Below are 21625 nucleotides of genomic sequence, written 5' to 3'. Positions count from 1 at the left end.
TCTCATGCCATGTGACTTTGGACAATGTTCCTGTGGACCACCGTAAAAAGTCATCATGGACCACCAGTTGAGAACCACAAATCGAGAACCTTCTAGACACACACCACGTAAACATCTATTGTCTTCTGGCAAAACTCAGACTATACTTTTTTTTCAGCAAGTACTGTAATGAGCAATCTCTGGCCACCCAAAGGGTGGGTAGAGGTTGTGGGTGCGTACTCTGCTGATATACTCAAATGGGGAAAGGCATATCTGCTTACTGAAAGGTATGGCAATGAAGGCAGTACCTGTGGCTGAAGAACGTTTGGTCTTCAGCAACTGTTACTAAACCTTTCGTGACTTTGTGAAAGCTAAAGCTCAACTTCTTTTCTCATTACTGGAGTCTGATGTTAAAATCCAGGAAGTCTATCTCTGTCATTGGCTTCTCGTTATTAACTGCAGCCAAGATGACAGGTTTCGTTTGGTGATCGGTCCGAGTACCACTTTCTTTGCAAATGAAATGTTTTCGCCTGTCTGCTTATCTGCCTGAAAATGTTTTTATTGTAAACCCCCTTCCCTTTTTACCTTCGCCCCCCTCCCCCCAGATTCGGACAAATCTGCAGTTGCAGCAGCCAAAGTGGCACAAGAACGTGCTGCCATAGTTGCCAAGTATGACAAGGCAAGTGACTTATTCTGGGGAAGGTGATGGCAGCAGGGACAGTCGATAGGTTTAAACTGGAGTTGCATAAGTACTTGGAAGCAATGAGCGTAGAGGGGTGTGTTGGCATGAAGTAAGTTGGCAGGAATTAGAATGGTAGGTATTTTAGGATTGGCTAGGTGTTTTTGAGTGGTGATGTCTGTAAGTTGGAGATGTCTAATTACGTGTCTTGGTATCGTGTGAAATGGGAATGTGTCGCTAATTGTTTTTTTCAAGCCCCCGCCCCATAGAATAAGGGAATGCTTATACCTGTTGTAGGGTTTCTTTATATAATTAGTTCCCCCAATTTTAAATGTACCTCAGAGTTTCTTCAACCCCTACGACTACTAACCCCCCATTTTGGGTTTTTTTCTTCTTCGTCCTTTTTTCTTGCCAATGTCTGAGCTAAATCTCGGAGTTGTCTGGGATTTTCGGAATGAAATTTTGCATTAATATTGGGAATAAAAATTATGTGGGATTTTATGTAAATATTTTTATTCCTCCACCGACTAAGTTACCAGAGGCATTGTTTAAGGATTGTCCGCATGTCCGTGCGTCCGTAATAGGTTTTCATTACCATGATAACTTAAGAATGGCCGGAGGGATCCAAGTCAAACTTGGTACAAGTATGTATAATGATACGAAGATGAACTGATTCGATTTTGAGGTCAAGAGGTCAAAGGTCAGATGTCCCATGAGGTGAAATTTCTGTTACCACGACAAATTGTGAACCAGTGATGTGATTTTTTTTAACCAAAATAGGTACAAGTATATATTATGATGCAAAGATGAACTTATTCGATTTCGGCATCAAAGGTCAGAGGTCATGTTGGGTAAAATGTGGTACTTGAGAACAGCTGAAGGGATTTAAATCAAAATTGGTAAAAGTATGTATAATGATGTAATAATGTATACAGAGGCATATCAGTCGACATTGTAGAGTACTGTCGTTGGTGTTGATATTGACCTATTTTTTACAGTCATGACCTAATTATAGACGATTTAACATTTTTCAAATGTTTAAGGTCAGAGTCATATCGTACCGGTGTGTACCCCGGTTTAGAATAGGTACACCGTATCCCTGCGTGTCGTAAGAGCGTGACCAAGGGTTGGCGTCAGGAAGGGCATCCGGCCATAAAAACATTTCCTCAAAAATAGAACCATGACAATTTGGAGAAGATTGTCATGGGGACCGCAAGTCTAACCCCCGCACTTGCAGGGAAAATGGCCTTAAAATGCCTGTTGTTGTGTGGTTTGTCATATCGTGGTTTGAAAAGAAGATGCCATCATTGGATTGTGAGCCGTTGAGAGATGGAGCTAAAAATGATATATGGCGTGATATTTCAAAAAGTTGTGGACAGATTCAGACGAAACTAGGTAGATAAGTTGGTTAGATGACAAGAACAAGGCGATTAGATTTTGGTTGAGGTCGAGAATCGAGATCTGGCCTATCAGTGGATACAAAACATAAACTGTTCAGCCTGGCGGAGATGTGCGCTCTACCGAGTGCTGTTGTCGTCTTGCTGATTTTCTTTGACCTGCGTGCACCAAGGTCCAGTTTTGTTGTTTATTTTATTTTACCGTTTCAGGGTCGTGAGGAAGGAGCAACGATCGACCCCTGGGAAGACTGTGATTTTAGACTCTATAAAGTTACTGACCGCTTTGGCTTCCTGCAGTGAGTAATGAGCTGTTGGATAAGTTTGCTTTGTTTCGATGACAACTTATCTGCAAACCTTGGTCCACAAAATTATGTTGGTTAATGTACCTGCTTTGAACTTACCTTTCAGCCAAGAAGAGCTTGCAACACCAAATGCGGAGGAGGAGAAGGTCAGTTGTGTAAAATCGATCTCTGGGTTGCTCTGGATGCTTGTTTGGTGCAGGTCTCTTCGTTTGGTTTTGGCATGGTTTTTTTTTTTTTTTAATACAGAATTTAAATGTAGAGCAGCAATAAAGGCTGGAAAGGGTGGAAATGCGAATGGTTCAGTGGATGTGCGGAGTATCGTTGAGAGAGAGGAAGACAAATGATGAATTGCGAAAGATGATGGGAATAGAGCCTGTGATGGATGCTGTGAAGAGGAACAGGTTGAGATGGTTTGGTCATGTGTTGAGGAAGGATGAAAGTGACTGGTTGAGTAGAGTGATGGAAATGAATGCAGAAGGAAGTAGAGGACGGGGAAGACCGAGAAAGACTTGGCTGAAGGTGTTGGAAGAAGAAATGCGGGCAAGGGGATTAGCAAGGGGAGATGCAGAAAATAGGGCAAAATGGAGAAGATTGTCATGGGGCCCGCAAGGCTAACCCCCGCTCTTGCAGGGAAAATGGCCTTAGAATGCCTGTTGTTGTTTTTGTATACAGAATATAGGCTCATGTAAGAGCTAACACATTGAACATGAAAAGATGCACAGACACATAAAACATGCAATGAAGGGAGCAGGAGACAAGAGGGGGAGAGAGGGAAGTACACAAGCACAACAACAGAAGAGAACAGGGACGTCGGTAGATCTGTGGAAGGGGGAGGGCTGGGGGAGGAGGGAGAGGTACACGGTTTAAAGCAAATGAACACTTCTAGGAATTTCAGGAAGAAGTTGGGGATTTAAAGGGATGGGGGAAGATGGATGGATGGGGGAAGATGGATGGATGGGGGAAGATAAGAGATGGTGGTGAACAGCTGTTTTAAAGACCTGGAGGGAGGAGAGGGATTGAAGAGTGTGTGGGGTTTGTTTCAGAGGTGGGAGAAAAGAGGAATGAAGGAGTGAAGGTGAGCAGAGAGTCTTGATTTTGGCAGTTTCACCAGAAGAGGGTTGCTGGCAGATCTTGTGTGTCCTGCAGGAATATTTGGGGGACGGAGCACAGACAGAGCAGGGGGAGTAAGGCAGGAGAGGAGTCAGTGGAAGACAGAAAGACCACCTACCAGCCTGCGGTGAGAGAGAGAAAGGCCCTCAGAATCGGCTTCGTCGCGGGAGATTCCAATGATTCTGAATGCTTTGGTTTCAGCCGTGTGAAGCCGAGCTAGGTGTGAGGCAGGAGCACCAGCCCAGAGGGGAGAGCAGTATTGCATTGAGCTGCGGATGAAAGCCTTGTATGTGGTGATGAGCTTAGAGTGCCCAGAAAGGACTTCGCACGACGGAGGATGCACAGTTGGCGACTGGCTTTGGAGGCCAGCTTGGAAATGTGGTTTTCTCAGGAAAGATCATGGCAGATAGTGAGACCCAAAAGCTTGAGTGGCAGAACTTCTTGGAGAGGATTGTTGAGAAAGTAGATGGGAGGGTTGTCCAGACGGTCTTTTCGGAGAGACAAAGTGAGAGTATTTGATGTTGGTTGATGATGACGTTGAATCTTTGGCATTGCCATTATTGCCTTGAGATGCTCTGAGGGTCCACCGTGGGAACGTTTTCCCTGCCAGTGTGTCAGAGTGGTGATTGCAGTTCGAACTGTGCGTGCGGATTCAAAGTCAAAGCCACGATGAAAATCAGTACCATCTTTACCGTTGCTCTCCTAAATCTTAAACGCAGGAGTAGCAGATAGACTTAGACTGCTTTACTTGTCCCACCATGTGGCTGCCCATGGTCATGTCACTTTAATGCGTGACTGATGAACAGGTATTGTCACTGTTTGTTACTTGGCCCAAAAAAATTTTTGGACAAGTTTGTTGATCACTCTGGTTTGTGTGTTTGTCTGTCTGCTCACTTATACTTGCTACAGGTCACGATTTTAAACCGATCTTCACAAAACTTCGCCACATGGTATAGTTGGTGGTCCAACAGAATCCTATTTATTTTTGAGGTCAAAAGGTCAACATAAGCCAAAGGTCAACCACTTTTCTTTCAAATTTCTTAAAATCCTCAAGTTTCATCCGAGTGACTTGAAATTTGAAAAGGATTTACATATCAGCTTGCTGAATTAAACCACAAACTATTTTTGAGATCAACTTAGGCCAAAAGGTCAACATAGGCCAAAATATCAACAACCTTTTCAAATGTCTAAAATCCTCAATTTTCATCCAATTGACTTGAAATTTGAAAAGGATTTGCATATCGGGTCACTGAGTTCAACCACCAATTATTTTTGAGGTCAAAAGAATGCTCTACTGAGTGCCATTCTACTTTGTTCTCTTTTCTAAGTGTCGCTCTATGAGTGATTTTTCATTATTCTGTTCTCCTTTGATTACCTACCTTCAGCCCCTCCCCCCCAACCAGCCTGGTGTTGGCTTAGCGGTTAGGGTGCAGGCTTGGGATCCTAGGATCCTGAGTTTGAATCCCGGGCGATCGTTGAATTAACGCCAGGGGGGTTGACTCAGCATCCTTCCGAGGTCGGCAAATTGAGTACCAGCTTGCTGGGATGAATGATCCCGATGTGTACCCCGATTCAGAATTGGTACATATCCCTGCGCATCGTAAGAGGTGACTAAGGGTTGGTGGTTGGTGTCAGGAAGGGCATCCGGCCATAAAAACATTGCCTCAAACACGGAACCATGATTGTCATGGTGCCCGCAAGGCTAACCCCAGCTCTAGCGGGGAAAAATAGCCCTAAAACGATCATTCATTTCATTCAGCCCTTCCCCTCCCCCCTCCACCCCCCAAGTAAAGTTTATCTTCCTTTAGTTAGTGCAGAGTAGTTTATTCGATACGCTTGGTTTTGGGTGTTCTAAATGAAATGTTCGATGTCGCTGCTTATCCCTCAGCAAAAGCACACGGAGATCGAACGAGTGAGCAAATGGGTGAAGATGATTAAAAACTGGGACAAATACAAGAGCAGCGAAAAGGTGAGTTTGAGAAAGTGGACAACGTCGTGTTATTTTGATCCCCACGAACACGTCTGACCCAATGGGATCACCAGGTCGGATGTAAAATTTAGCGATTGATTGTATGTTTGGAATGTGCCAGTGATGCATTTTTTTCACCAGGGTAAGTAGCTTGCACCTTCATCACCTGCATGGCCCACCTGTGTGTGCATGCTCACCTCCACTGGCTAATGCAGCCATTACTTCACCAGCATGATGTTGCAAATGCCTTGTGGTTTTCACCTTTTGAACACGATACGTTAATGCCTTGGAAATGCATTGGAAGAATGAGGTCACAAATGGTTTTAAAAAATTGTTTAATACAAGGTCTAAGCTAATGGAAGACCTAAGACACAGAACAGATCAGGACACAACATAGCAAAGGGAACAGCAGGGGAAAGGGGAAACACCAACAGCTGGGCAGAGAGAGAAAGTTGACGGAGAAGGACAACCAGCGGATGCAGGTAACGAGGGGTAGGGGAGAACTCGGGGGTGAACAAGATGGATACATAAGGAAAGTTTTGCGAGGGATAGTTAAATGGGTTTAGGAAAGATCATGGTTTTGGATGGGGAAAGACTTGAGATGGTGGTGAACAGCTGTTTTTAAGACCTGGAGGGAAGAATGAGATTGAAGTGTGTATAGAAGGTGGTTCCACAAATGGGAAAAAGAGGAATAAATGAGTGGAGGTGAGCAATGGTTCTGGATTTAGGCAGTTTCACAAGGAAGATGTTGCTGCTGGACCGCGTGCGTCCTGCAGATACCTGAGGGGACAAGGGGAGGGTGGAGGGTGCAACACCAAAAATGAGACTGAAGAAGACAGAGAAGCTACCGACCTGTCGGTGATGGCAAAGTGATAGGCCCATAGATTCAGCTTCATCGCGAGAGATTCCAATGGTTTTGAAAGCCTTGGTTTCCAGGACGTCAATCTGAGCAGGATGTGAGGCAGGGGAACCAGCCTAGAGGGGACAGCAGTATTCTATCAAGCTGCGGATGAAAGCCTTGTATGTGGATAGAAGCTCAGATGTGCCAATGAAGGACTTTGTCAAATGCACGCGATTCGTAGAGATCACCCACCACATCCCATCGCTCACCATGCTAGTTCTGCATCTTGTAGTTATTCCATCACAAGAGCAAACCACATCCTCATCCTACAAGTTTGTCGTGTGCCCATTTATGATGCATGAACACTTATTTTGCTGTCTTCCTGCCCGGCAGTCAAACAAAATTGAAAATTATTCCCAACAGGAAATTTAGTTTTTAAGGACTTCATAAAGGTCAAAAACAACAGGCACGGATAACTAATGTACATGTTGTATCATGTGGTGTAATAGCCACTGTGTCAATGGCGGTAAACTTCCAGAATTAATTTTTTCCTTTGAGTGTCACAATCTTTATTTTATTTCAATTTAATTTTATACTTGAACACTGTAGAACACAAATCACCTTCTTATTAATTAACAAAACCTCCGGTATTGCATTACTAGGACATGTGATGTAAGGTGGTGTATAAGACTGCATTGACGGTGCTAAGATTTTTAATATGACTTTTAAAATCGTTATTTTGTTTCATTTAAGTTATATACTTGAGCACGACATGGGGTAAGGTGTTCTATGAGCTGTCTAGTTTCCATCTGCAAAAACGTGGGTGTATGGTTTGTTAACCTTATTCCACGACATTATGTATGTTAGTTGTGGTGACTGCAGCTAGGTATCACTGTTGACATTGTTTCCTGCTTCTGCATTCCCGACTGACTTAGTCGTGTATATACCGCTCCTTAAATAAACTTGGGTTAGTGCTTCCAAACCTCGCAGGTGTTACCGGCTGATCCTTCTCCCTCTTGGAGTGGTGGCACCGTTATCTGAACCTGTGTCCTTCGATCGATGAGATGGATTATTTCTACTTTCTCTGAACTGCCGGAGAACTTCACACTCCGAAGATGGCGGCACATTCGGCCCCTAAACAATGGAGTCTAATGAAGCGCAAAACAATTACATCTTTCGAGAACTGGCGACAAAATCTTCAGTATTTTCTTTACCTCGACACAAACGTTTCATATTTTCTCATCGATGGCTTCACATGGCAAATAAAACCAAGCAGTTGATCATTTGGGGCCTTGCTGATGACGGAGGGCATGTTCCTGCTGCCATGTGATCTTGGATTTAATCAAGTCTTGGACCCATTTCATAGTCTTGGATTTAATCAAGCGTTCGCCTGATTACCACCAAGAGGATGTTTTCTAAAGGTTTTTGACCATTGTGGAGGATACTCTGCTGCAGAAGCATGGGCCCATAACCCATCATGGAGAGCTCTCAATCATCGATGGAGAACTGACCCCTACCTTAGAAAATGAGGTGGTGTTAATATGGCTTAAATTTATCCACCCGCAATTTCATCAGCTAGCTCATTAAGCAACGGTTTAAATGCAGATGCCATTAAAGAGGGCGAAAAGGGAAGGGCGCCAGGGATTGATGAGGTGTGTGCAAAGATAATAATTGCAGCGGGAGAAGTCGGAGTCTGGTGGACGAAGAGGTTGTTGTATGTATGAGACCAACCCACCCACCTTTAGAGGCCATTTTTCCCCGCAAAGCGGGGGTTGGCCTTTTTCGGGAACCATGGTTGTTGTTGTTTTTTGGTCCCCTTTTTGAAGCAATGTTTTACGGCCGGATGCCCTTCCTGACGCCAGCCCTTTTTGCCGCCTTTAACGACAAACAGGGAATTACCAGTGAACTGGTACTCAATTAGCCGACCTCGGAAGGATGACAGGCTGAGTCAACCCCCCTGGCGTTAATTCAGCGATTGACCGGGATTCGAACCCAGGATCCAAGGATCCTAAGCCGGCACCCTAGCCGCTAGCCCAACACCAGGGTTAAGCCGCTAGCCCAACAACTAGCACCCTAGCCGTTACAACTCGACCAGTTGTATGTATGAGAGATGGTTCCATTTCGGATGAGTGGAGGAAAGGGTTAATTGTGCCGATATGGAAAGGGAACGGGGAAGTACAGGGGCATTACACTCCTTAGTCATGTTATGCAGGTGCTGGAGAGGGTTCTGAACAGGAGGGTAAGGAATAGTGGGGAGAAGGAGATCGGAGAAGAGCAGAACCGGTTTAGAAACGATAGGGGAATGACAAGGGATGTTCATGCTGGGACAGCTGTTGGAAAAGAGGTTGCAGGTGCATGGTGAAATGTCATTGGGATTTGTGGACCTGGAGAAGGCCTACGACACTGTTCCGAGAGAGATGGTGATGGCGACACTGAGATGGATGGGAGTGCCAGAAGCAGAAGTTAGGTTGGTGGACGAGATGGGCAAGGGAACAAAAGGAGGAGTTTTGGTTGGTCCTGAGATGTCGGAGAAGTTCAATGTGAACATCGGTCTGAGGCAGAGAAGCGATTGCAACCCACTCCTGTTTATCATGGTGATGGAGCTGGTAAGTAGGAAGGTAGACATGAAAGATATTCTGGGGAGGATATTGTATGCTGACGATCTGGTTGTTGGGGTGGAGAGTTGGTGGGAGATGCAGGAAGTACTGGGGGAGTGGAAGGAGGCATTTAAGAAACATGGGCTGAAAATGAGCATGGAGAAGGTGGAGGTGATGTGGGTTGGGCAGCAGAAAAAATAAATGAATGTCAGGTTGGAAGGGAAAGGAGGAGATCAAACGAGGAAATAGGTTTGTGTATCTGGGTGGAACAGTGACCGGCAATGGTAAGTCAGAGGTAGATGTATGGAGGAGGAGTCAGGTGGGTGTGAATGCCTCAAAGAGAATGTAGAGTGCAATGGCAGACAAAGATGTCAAGGAGATTGTAAGGAAAGGTTCTGTTGTCTTGTTTAACGCCAGCCTACCTCTACGGTCTGTAGATGGTGGCACTGACAGAAAGACAACGGAGGCTCCAGGTTTGCAAGAACAACTAGGTCAGGAGGATTGTGGGAATGAAGAGGGTGGATAGAAGGAGAATGGATGAACTGAGGGATGAGATTGGTGTGCAAATGAGCTTGATGGGGAGATTGGTAAAATTCTGGCTGAGATGGGCTGGCATTTGTTGTGGATGGGGGAAGAGAGAATGACAAAGGATAGGCTGAGGGAACAAGATAGAAGGAAAAGAGGTTCTCAGTAGCATTTTTAAGTATTTCATTATTTCTTCAGTAAGTGCAAGTTTCTTCCTGAGTCCGACCATCGATTTATGGCCCGTATTCGTCATGTGGGGATTACTGACTGTTCTGACAGTGAAGAAGACCACCTTGATGTGAAACCTGAGCCTCCCAGCCCTGGGCTGGCTGTGAGGCATGTGGATACAAACAAGTCCCCATTCATGTTTGCATTTTTCAACAAGCATCCCCTTCGTCTTACATTGGACAGTTGTTCAGAAACTAACATGATACGCTTGTTATTGGACAGGAGTGTGGACACGAAGATTGTGCAAAGTACTCAACAGGTGTTTCAGGCTGACGGTGCCATGCCTTTAAACATCGTGAGCGAAACTCGACTGTTGTTATTGAGGAACAATTTTACTCAACTTTGAACGTGCTTGTGGTCCCCGAATTGGATGTGGATGTACCAGCTGGAACTCCATTATTGATTGCCAATTATATAGGCCTTTGTCCAACTATGCAACTCGTTTAATATTTGACTGTGAACCAATTACCTATGAACACTCATGCCATTCGACGTACATAAGGGGCTGTAGTGCTCCTGCTGGTGGCCCCACAATTTGTCCTGGAGTTTAGATTGAAATGGTAATTCCTGAGGGCATCGACCACGAGTCTTATGTTGGCATTCAGCTCTATCTCAACTCCCCTTGCACCTGTTTGCTGCTGCCTAAGCGATTTTGGCCTGAGCCTAACCATGTTCACTCTGTGGCTGATCGGTTCAGAATTTCCAACACCATTGACCTACCCATAAAGCTCTGTAAACACACCCACGTGTGAATTGTGCACTCCGTTGCCAGCGTTTCTGATGGGATACTGCCTTCACCCACGATCCATACAAATAGTAAGGGCATTTTACGAGATATTTCACAAATCTGTTAACTAAATTGTTACCAAAAAATTTCTTCACCAATATGTTTGTAAAGGTGTGTAATAACATGTGTTAAAATGTTGAAGTTCAACTCCCGTGGGAAACCCAGAAAAAAAGCTGTTGAATTCGGGTACCGAAAAATTATTTTCGAGAATTTTTATTTTTTTTAATCGGCCCTTAAGTAACTTATGAGGGGTCAAATAAGGGTTTTTCATGATTCTGAGTTGATTGTTAACATTTATATTTTCACTTTTACATTTACACACAAAGTAGCTTTTATTTCACATACATATATAATACTCAAGAGTTATTTCTCATTCACAATGTCAGAAGTTTCAACAGTCATTGTCTATGTCTTCTTCAGACTCAACAACATCATGACTGCAGTTTCTGCATGTAATGCCATTACAGACTCCACAGGCCGAGATGCACGTGACCCCATTCTTCTTGCAGCTGCATCGCCGGTTGCTGCAATCTCCATGACAATTACAGCTCGTGAACTGCAATAGCTCCTCAGGAGCCGTGGGGTCCAGTGTTGGAACTGGCTCATACCCATGCACACCTATTGTCCATCCATAGTCACTGGGGTTCAGAGACATGCTCTGTAGAAGGATGCAGTCCCGGGTCTGCAGGTAGGCACGGAGTGAATGTTGTGCAGCTGCACCCTCTGTTGGAGGTAGAGTCTCTGGTTTGATCACTCCTGCCGCTGCCTTCCTTGAGAACATGTTGTACCGAATTTCACCCAATGTAGTATCTCGTCCATGGTAAATGTACTTGAAAATCGCAGTACCAGCCTGAATCACTGTTTCCTTGGTGGCTTCTGTGTCAAGGAAGATGTCGATGTACTCAGCCGCGTCCCCTTCGCAAAACCTAAAAAAAAGCACCAGGTCTATGTCAAGTAAAGTATAATGTAAAACAGAAATAAAATTATTATTATTTTTAACATTTATACTATGATGACAATGATTATAATTATTATTATTATTCTTAGTATTAGTATTATTTGCCGACGTAATAGTAGTATTATCATTATTACCTGGCAAATAGAGTTGTTTTCCCATGACCAGCGATTGCAGAAACCGTATCACACCCCGTGAAGGCGTGACAGAAGAGCAGGTAGCTCTTCTGTGTTTCGGAAAGAGATTCTTTGATCTTTCGGACGTCATAAGAGCCGTTTGATGTGGTTAAGAAGAGTGGATGGTGGCTGTCTGAGCTATGGCGCACCAGCATTACCAGCACGTCTGCATCTTCTGCCCGCACCTGAAAATATAACAACATGTACAAAGCATAATGAACCGTTCAAGAACAGATTAAACTTTTCAACAGTGTGAATTCTCTTATTTTTAAATTACCCCATCTCCCCCCGGGCTCCATCCAATAGTTATACTAACTGAAGACACAAATGGTACTGACCTCAACAGAGCCATCTGAAGCAGCAGCCAATGCCTCTCTCACAATTGAAGTGTCAGCATCATTGTCACACTGCTCCACAGTGATGTGATGTTTTTGGAAGGTTGAAGAGAGAAGGTGGATGAGCTCACTCTTGTTATGAGTGTTGTCCAGAAACTTTGCTCTTGGGGTCCAGTTGGACATATCCGGTCGAATCTGGAGATTACAGCAGGAATTCGTGGTACGCCGGATGTGGTCGTGATCTTTTGGTGATCTGCTGTAGCCATCAAAGACCACAATGATCTTCTGGGAGCAGCGGCCCAGATACTGCACGTAGCTCAGGTAACTGTTGGCGATCTCCTGCCAGGTCTGACGTTGTTCCCACTTCACCATGTAGACAAGCCATCCGCCATCAATTACGAGGGTGCAGCAGGGTTGGTTAGTCAAGTCAAGTGGATCAGTTAACGCCTTCAGGCTTATATTTGAAAAGTCTGCCTTGTTTGCCTTGTTCATCTTCTGATCTTTGTTGCTGAACAGGGAACAGGAACAGGGAACAGGGATACCATGGACGAGATACTACATTGGGTGAAATTCGGTACAACATGTTCTCAAGGAAGACAAGGTGTCTTCGTATTTCTCTAGAAGTTTTATCTTTAGCCAATGCTTTGAATAAGAAAGGCTCTTCTCTGGTGACTGATCAAACTCCTGCAGCTTTTCATGGACTTGGTCCATGTTCATTACCCCATGCTCTAATTCTGAGTCTAACCATTCGCAGAATTCAATAAAAACTGCCTCTCGCTCCTCATCAATACTCCTCTGTCCTCTCTTCCTTTTTCCTTCATCATCAGTCTTGGACAAACTGTCACCTCTCGCAAACATAAGTTTGCATCGCAAATGGTACAGTGTTTCTTCTGCTACCAAGTCGTTGATCCCTTCCAGGCGTCCAGTGACTTCAGTGCCCCAGTCTTCCCCGCGACTCTGTGCTGTCTTCAGCAAGCTTGCCTTCAGTGTATCTGCAGTCAAATTATCTGGCACTCTGTATTTCTTTCTAGCTTGTGCTGGATTATTTTTGTAGAGCTGGGCTGGTTGGTTGCAAAGAATGCATACATCCTTATACAGGAGGTCAACTGACTGTGATCTTCTAGAACTGCAGCCAGTTGATGAACTGAACTCACAAGTAGTGCGTCTTCTCTTCAACTTTGATGACTCTTTCTCTGCCTTTGATGCTTGAGCTGACTTCTTGGTGGTTGCAACAAAGTTGTTGTACAGATCATTTTTACACTTCTGGTGGCACCTCAGTTTTCCTTCATTTTGAGCCTCCTTCATACGTTCCACAACAGTAACATTTTCGACAGTTTCTGCTTGTTTCAATAAAGTTGAGTATCCCTTTGGAGTTGCCTGTATGAGCCTTTCAGCTGGTGTATCCGAGCGTGCACAGATGAAGCAATTGAGCACAGGTGGAGTAACGTCTTCATCCATATTGCTAGACTCCATGTCCTGCAAAGTAGAAAATGAGATATATTTAGAAATTATTTTTCCACAAAGGAGTGTCTGTGGTGAAATATAAATGTTAACAATCAACTCAGAATCATGAAAAACCCTTATTTGACCCCTCATAAGTTACTTAAGGGCCGATTAAAAAAAATAAAAATTCTCGAAAATAATTTTTCGGTGCCCGAATTCAACAGCTTTTTTTCTGGGTTTCCCACGGGAGTTGAACTTCAACATTTTAACACATGTTATTACACACCTTTACAAACATATTGGTGAAGAAATTTTTTGGTAACAATTTAGTTAACAGATTTTCATATGTTTCCCTTACTAAAATGAGCCTCCTCTTTTTACAGATGATGGTCAGCTAATAAACAATGATCCAGACGTCACTGTCCATGATGTTCTGACTGAGTGACCCTTACCCTTTACTAAACAGATCCGCATGGATCACTACGCAGATGGAACGCAGTGATGTTCGCCGAGTTAATGTTCATTAACGACAGAGTACTCACCTATCAAAAAAGCCACCGTCAGCAATGTAAAAAGGTATCTGACTGTCGCAACAGTTGCGCAATGGACTCTTGTCTGTACGGCATGATGAGCCACTTGCCCTCACTCGTGAATGTATCATTGTATCATGGTCAGTAGTTGCTGGTCTGTTATCTGTGCTTCACATTCGCTTTGGACACCCGAGCAACAAACACGAGCTGAAGCAAATGTTCCATCGATATTTCTTCGCTCTGGACCTTGACGGTTCCATTGAAAGTGTTACTGAGTCATGTCATACCTGCACATCCCTGAGGCACTTTCCCAACCTGGTCATTGAGCAGACAATTTCGATCTACGCCCAGGATACAGGAGCAGTTTCCTATGCTGCTGACATTCTTAAATAGAAGAACCACCTTTAAGAGGCCATTTGCCGACATTGTTAAATACTACCGCCAATTGATCTTTGTTCTTCGGGAGAGTGCCACTTCCTTCACCACCACCTGTTTTATCAACAACGAATGCAAAGCGACACAACTCGATGTCCTGACTCGTTTATGCATAGATTTATGCCCTGTTCATGGTCCCCTTATAACTGATCCCGCTCTTGGATTGAAAGTCATGGCCAATAGTCCCACGCTCGGCGGTTTGGGTATCTCCATAGACATTGGATGAATCAAGAACACCAATGAGGATCCCGTGGCCGAACGAGCTACTTGAGGAGCTGAGGGACAAGTTACAACTTGAAACCCCTGAAGGTTGTGCTGTTACATCTCATACCCTCACCTTTGGGACATACAGCCAGAACTCCCGCATATGCAATCGTGGCCTGTCTGCCCGTGAGATGTTATACCGATGTGATCAGTTCACCAACTTGTCCCCACCTCCGAGATGATCAGATTTCCTGAATTCCATGTCCTTACATCCTTATTGTACAAAATGTCGAGCATTGTAATGTTTCACTTTTTTGCTAATTTGAATGATTTGATTTCATATCTAGTTGTACATTTCTAAAAACTAGCTAATGTTTCATTATCAACTGCATGTGATCTCGATTTGGGGGTTGTTGTTAGGGGGTGAGGAAGTTTTTGTCACTCTGTTCGTTTATTTGGCGGTTACAGGTGTGCATAGGTTCACATAGGTACACACGAGGGTATGACTGTGCGAAGCAGTACTACGATTCTGGGTTATTTATTCAAAAAGACGTTTTATTTTGCCCTTGCCTACTAACTCGTGAATCTTTGTTCCACAGGCTCTTGGCCAGGAATTTTTGCCTTAAGTTGATTGACAAAATTTTCCCTTTTTGACCTAGAGCGTAAATAACGGAAGATGATTTTTGACATGTCAAAAGTTGTTGCGAGTTGTGACGAGTTATCTACGGATACCAGCGAGTTATTTACGGATGCTTGTGATTGACTACGAGTTGGCGATCCGTAAGGACTCGTAAGAATAATCCGTGTATGTGAAGGTTGCATAAGGGAGCACACTTTGTTTAACCCCATTATCTTTAACACTGGATCTTCCCTGCTTTTATCAATCACTGGTGGGCTCGACACAATCTGGTGTTTTTACCGCTTATTGTAGTCTAACCCTTCGGACATCAGCCCCTAGTTGCTCAAAGCTCGGATAAGCACTATCCTGTGGATAAGTTACTTATCCAGAGGATAAAATTTATCCAAAGGATAATGTCCGTTGTTCAAAGCCTGGATAACTTTTTCCGCTGGATAAGGTGTTGATTTTCCAGATAACTTTATCCGAGTCTCCTCTGGCCTGGATAAACGCCTTGCCCATGATTACTAAGGCATACCTAGGTTTGTCAAATTAATAAGGCGTGGAAGGCGTCGTTGCAATCACCAACCACGCTTCTTCTTCTCATCATACGTTACGGTGTTGGAAAATTTACTCCTGATGACCCTGATGTACTCTTGTCACCCGACACAACATATCCCTTGCGTTTGGTGTAAAGTTTGCCTTCCTCTTTCTCGTTTGACGCTCTTCTGCCACCATTATTGTTTTGCCAGCAGACAACAGTGCAATGCATTGTGGGATACCATGTACCTGCCAAACGTTTATCCACACCTTATCCAGCAGATAGCTATCCTACCCTTATCCACCCTTTGAACAACTGTAGTTTATCCTTCGGTTAGTTAGAGTTAACCCTCGGATACGAATTTTAACCACAGGAATAGCTCTTATCCTGTGGTTAAATTATCCGAGTTTTGATGAATTGGGGCCTGGGAGTTTTTATTGTCCAACTATCTTTGTGTCCATTTTGTAAGTTTGGGTATCTATCAAAATGATTTCCACCCTTCCGTTTGACCATGCCCTCCACGACTAATTTTTCTTTTCTTTTGTACTTTTCTAGGAAAGCCTGAAGAATTTCCACAGAGGCCTTTGGGCCAACTTCCTCAGGAGACGAGCCCACCAGTCGAGCTTAATGGTACAGTGAATGGGCAACAAAAGAGTAGCAAAGCTATTACACCAACAGCCAAGGCTGAGGGTCGAGTCTTGGCAATCAGCACTACTGCAGCAGCGACATCTCTTCGTTCTGTGGAGTCAGCAGCAGTGACTCGAGACAAGAGAAAGAAACAAATTGTGGGACATCGTTCTCCTTCAAGCCCGGAAAATGGTTTGACAAACCTGCTGGCGAATGAGAATGTGTCGCCATCACCTCACTTTGTCCCACAGTGGAGGAAACCTGCAGAGAACGTAGACAGGTCAACTACTGCCACAGATGGTGCTTCTACTTCAAAAATCATTCCAGTCACAGACACTTTCCTGCAGAACTGGAGTACAGTTATAAGTGTGGGCAATGTAGTGCGAGGGGATGATCATATTTCCAAGCGATGCACGTCGAGGCATTCGCTTTATGAAAATGTGATTGAGAGTTCTGATGGAGGCTTGAATGGTGAAACTGAAACTTTGGTTATAGATGGTAGGCCTGTGCTTAGCTTGTCGAAAAGGCAGAGCATAGTTGGAAACGATTGTCACAACAGCATGGAGCAATTGGGGAGGAATGCACCCTCCAAAGGTGTGGAACACGAAACTTGTTTGGTGCAAGGTTCAGTCAAGGGTTCTCCTTCGCTTTGCAGCAGCCGCTCTGCTCACGGTACACCACTGCATGCTCCTGCCTTATCCCGTGAAGTAAGCAGCATGCCTGTCATTCCGATAGCAGCAGCGACGTCACCAAATAAGGGCACAAAAACAGTCAGACATAACGGAGTAATGGATTCGATAAATCCGGGAACAGAAACCTTTCCCGTGATCAACCCAAAGCTTAACCAGAACTCTCAGCAATTTGCGAGTAAAGCTGAAGCAGGATTGCCTGGCGCTATCCCTTCGCACAGCAGGAGCATTGATTCGGCCCTCAAGCAGCCGTGGCCAATTATGGAAACCTCCCAGGGCTCAAGCAATGCTCAGCTTCAGGCCTCTGCCCCATGCCTGGTATTTGAAAAACGGGCAGTTCTTGAGAACGGCTGAAGAAACCGTTTTGATCCCAGCAATGCCACGTGTCCGCGTGGTGACTGCTCTGGGAAACAGTGCGGTGGTATAGCAGTGGTTGTACCAAAATATAATGGTTTGACCTTCCATCGAGGTTCACATGTGCTCGTCACATCGAGTAGATCATTTGCTTCGTCAATGGCCAACGTGATCGACGTTTGCCATGACCAGTTGGAGTCGTGTCAACAAACTCTTATTACCTTTGCAGGTTCTGACTCATCTTAAAAGTGTGTGATGAGATTCAAGTGTCTTTTGAATGTTCTTGAAAATAATTCCTCAGATAGGGGTAGGGGACTGCTAGTTGCATGGTTTACAGGGAGAAGAGTGTCGAGTTGTGTTGCATGAGAGATCAGCTGGTGAAATGGAAAGAATGGTGACTGACTGGGTGGCACTGACAGTGTGGGTTGGGGGGTTAGGGAGGCAGTGTGGAGTTTACAAAGACAATAGGATTTGAGCTATTGCTGGGATCAAACTTGGACAAAACCATCATTCCAGCTGGACCTGCTTAGTTTCTTTAAAATCAAATTAATGCACGTTGCTGACCATGCAAGTTTATGCCAGGTCTACGTTTAGGCCACAAAAGGAGCCTTGTGTTTGAGCTCGAGCTCTTTTTGGTACCAGGACTCTTTTTCGAGGTCTAGGTGGTCTCGGCCCTTGGGTTGGATAGCCAAAGTGGTGGCATTGTGGATGTCACCTCTGCTTGTGGCAACCGTTCCTTGAACTCTTCTTTTTTTTTTTTTTGGCAAATCTGAGGTTCTCGGTTTTTTTTTTCCACCTTACTGAGTTACTGAGTTAATCTGAGTTACTCATTCATGTTTTTATATTCCATTTTATGTGATATTCAGTGCTTAAAGCTTCCAGGACTTAAAAAGTTTTTCTTTGTATCCATTCCTCGCTGGTGAACAGACCAACCATCATGATTGTGTCCATTCCCCGAGTAGTATTACCCGAACAACCGTTTCGCTCACTGGGACAGTTTTTTTTTTTAACAATGTAAATAAATAAATATGCGTTCCTTTATTCGGTACCAGATTGAGTTTCTGGATTGCCGCTGGAAAACAACAGGGAAGATGACCGATGATGGTATGAAAGATGAATTTTTTTACAGATGTGTATTTTTGAGCAGTCGTGATTTCCACCCTTGTGTTTTTGTACGCTCCGTGTAACCTTCGCACCTGTCACCGATTTATCGTACTTGAGCATTCAAAATGACGTTTGTAAATAGACGAAGGCACGAAACCTCTTCGGATTTTTGCTATTATTGTGTGCGTATAGCAAGCCTGCACAATTCGTTATATTTGCCTCGTCGTTTGCCATTTGCTGCACGACGGGCAACTCCGTGTATCGACATAACTATGCTTCCCAATTAGCTAACCCGGTAGTTTTTGTCGTTTTTTTTTTTTTTTTGTTATTATTTTTTCTATCCAAGCCCGACGGTGACATGTACAGCGTTTAAATGTAAATTGTATAAGTGCCGTCGCTTTCCCAAAGCTGATGTTTTTGTTTTAGTATTTATAAGTAAATGTACTTAGAGAGGTGAGGGGAGGCAGAAGATCATGAAGTATTTCCAGTAGTTTTTGTGCTCCATCGTTTCACAAGTCTGCTTTGAACTTTAGGTTACTTGGAGTTCATCACTGGATCCTGCCTTCCTATATTGAGGATTGCTCCTTTCTTTTTGCTTCAGGGGTCATGTTTGGGGGATTGTGGGATGTTATGGGGCAGGAGGGGTGGGTGGTACTGTTTTAATTAATTATTTCAATTGATCAACCCAGTATTTAAAAAGGCTCGTTACAAGTAACTGTTCGGTATTTCGTATTTTTGTACCTTTATTACTATGCATTTCCAGTACAACTAGAATGTGATGATGCATATTGTCTTTTTTTACGATTGCACACAAACGCAACAGTTCTCCAACTCTTGGGCACAAACCCAATTGCTCCCCCCTCCGGAAATTCTCATGGGACGTGGAAATTGATTCTGTGCTTTCAATATGCTTCTGCTCGGTCAACACTTGCAGGTTTGATAAAATCCTGAAAAATGTCTCGCTCTATCTCTCCAAAAAGACATTATGGCAAACCCTCCCATCTTCTTCCGAAACAAACTACTAGAAGATGCACAAACCTTTCGGCCTCACCATCAGCTGTGATCTTTCTTGGGCAAGCCACATGTTATATCTAAGTTGGCCTTCAAAGCCAGTCATCCTCAATCGTGCAAAGTCTTTGATTGGCACACCTGAACTTTTATCTACCTCCAAGGCCTTCATCGACAGAGTACTCATTTCCCCTCTGGACTGCCCCCTGCCTCACTTCCTCAGCTTGACGTTGTGAAAACAAAGGCCTTCAATGTTATTGGAATCTCCCGCGATGAAGATGAGTCTATCGGTCAATCACTTTCAAGTCTATAGACAGGTCTGTGGTCTCCTTTCTGCTCTTGTATCCTCTGCTTTCTCTGTGCATTGTCTCCCCCAGATCCCACGGTGTCCTTCACGTGAAGAATATGCGAGTTATCGTCGCACCATGAACAAATTACCAATTCCTACTCTAACCGACAGAGGGAATTTCATCAGCAGCATGGCCATGCCCTCAGCCAATGACCCGACCGTGCAGACTTGTGCTGTATATGAAAGAAGAAGAACTCTCCCGAAACCCATCTCTTCAGTTTGTCCTTCCACTTCTGTGATTGAGAGTTTGCAGCTGTGTCTATCTTATTCACCCCCTGTGTCCTCCCATTGCTCTAATTCTTCCCCAACACCCTTTTCTCCAAACTACAGCTCCAACTGTCTGAGACATCAAAATAGTGGCTCTTCTTATCCTTTTTCTTCTCCAGGGGTGTACTCCATCATTTTGAAGGATCAATTCAAAACTTGTGGTGTTGTTGACATTTCCCATGAGAATATTTTTGTTTTAATCCATCTTTGTCAACACTTTTGGATTTGGACGAAACTTGGTGGATGAGTTGGTCAAGTGAAATGAAGAAGGTGATTAGAGTTTGGTTCAGGTCCAGATCCACATCTGGCCTATCATTGGGTGACAAAACACAAACTGTTCAGCTTGGCAGAGGTTTGCACTCTGCCAAGTATCTCACCCAACTTACGTTGGTGTGTATTACGTCTGAGTTTTAACAGAATAACCACAGTGTAAGGATTCATGTGTGAAGACTGAGAAAAGAGAGGGAATCAAACAGGACACAGCTGTATTTATCGCGATCTTGGCAAAGGACACAGAACGACACACCTCACGGGTGCTAGTGCGGAACGCACGTCCACTAGGCCTCAACGCACATCTCCCCCCCCCCCCCCCCCCCCCGTCAGAACCAGATGTTCAAACTTCCCTTCACAGTAGGCCCAGGAGACAGGTTTCTTCGATGAGCAGGTATAATTCTTCAAAGCAGAACCGTACAGCATAACAAGCACACCAATGGGCGCAGCACGTACCTAGAGTCAAAATCACCACCACGGCCACGCTTCTGTTTTCTCTTTGCACCTAAAACAAAAACAACGGAAGTGACTCAAAGAAAATGTGACAATTCAAATAACCGTGAGTTAGCAGCATTTGCTCATCTATAATAATGAAAAGCAGTGTGTGTATGCCGTCTCCTCCATAACTCCAAAACCATGAAACCGATCAGCCCCACATTTTGCGTGCATACTTCTCGACCTCCAAGGGATTGCATGAATGAACACTGGGTGTTTGGGTGTGTTTTTGAAGATCATTTACGCTAACAAGCTTACCTTTGCCTTGGTCAGCCTGCATTCAGGTCACTCAGCTTGGGTGTCTTGATTCCACCATTTTATCTGCTCAACTGAAGCTTCCCTTGCTTCAGAACAGGTCGGTTTCTGTGCAATAAATCTTAATATCTATGAATGGTAATTTAGCTGATCTTCATACCTACGAATCGCTGTATTCCTGTATACGTCACAATGCTTATAATGCCAGTTTTCATGCCTTTATTTAATTTCCGCAAAGATCGAGAATCATCTCTTCACCTGAACCGAATTTCGAATTTTAACTCTGGAATTGACCTCATCAGCAGTTCGACTCTTAAAAAGTGTTCATTTGTCTAATTCGGACATTGTGGGACACTCCAGGCATCTCAACAGTATTTTGGAGTGCTTGAGCCGCTTGGCGAGTGCTCTACGAGCAGCTTGATAATGGAACATCCCATGAGGTGGAACACACCTGCTCCCTCCTCAGATTGTCTATTTTATTTATTTCCTTCCTTTAAAAGGTACATACTGTATATCGATGAATGAAGGCAACTCCTCCCCTCACCCCCTCCTCGTGCC

The 21625-nt window shown here is 44.2% G+C and overlaps 1 protein-coding gene across 1 annotated transcript in view; it reads left to right on the top strand.

The window, feature by feature from the left end:
- Window positions 1-587: 587 nt before the first annotated feature.
- LOC137417092 (USP6 N-terminal-like protein) overlaps window positions 588-21625 on the top strand; it is a 77855-nt gene continuing 56817 nt past the window's right edge. Inside the window, exons 1-4 of the mRNA XM_078783935.1 lie at window positions 588-658; window positions 2266-2351; window positions 2464-2503; window positions 5356-5517. The gene's annotated coding sequence lies outside the window, so the exon portion shown is untranslated. The remainder of the gene's footprint in view (window positions 659-2265; window positions 2352-2463; window positions 2504-5355; window positions 5518-21625) is intronic.

The sequence above is a fragment of the Myxine glutinosa genome, chromosome 8, assembly GCF_964187855.1.
Source record: "Myxine glutinosa chromosome 8, kmMyxGlut1.1, whole genome shotgun sequence".
In the NCBI taxonomy this organism is placed as follows: Eukaryota; Metazoa; Chordata; class Myxini; order Myxiniformes; family Myxinidae; genus Myxine; species Myxine glutinosa.
Note: the sequence above shows the minus strand (reverse complement) of the source record. Positions and strands in the feature narration are given on the sequence as shown.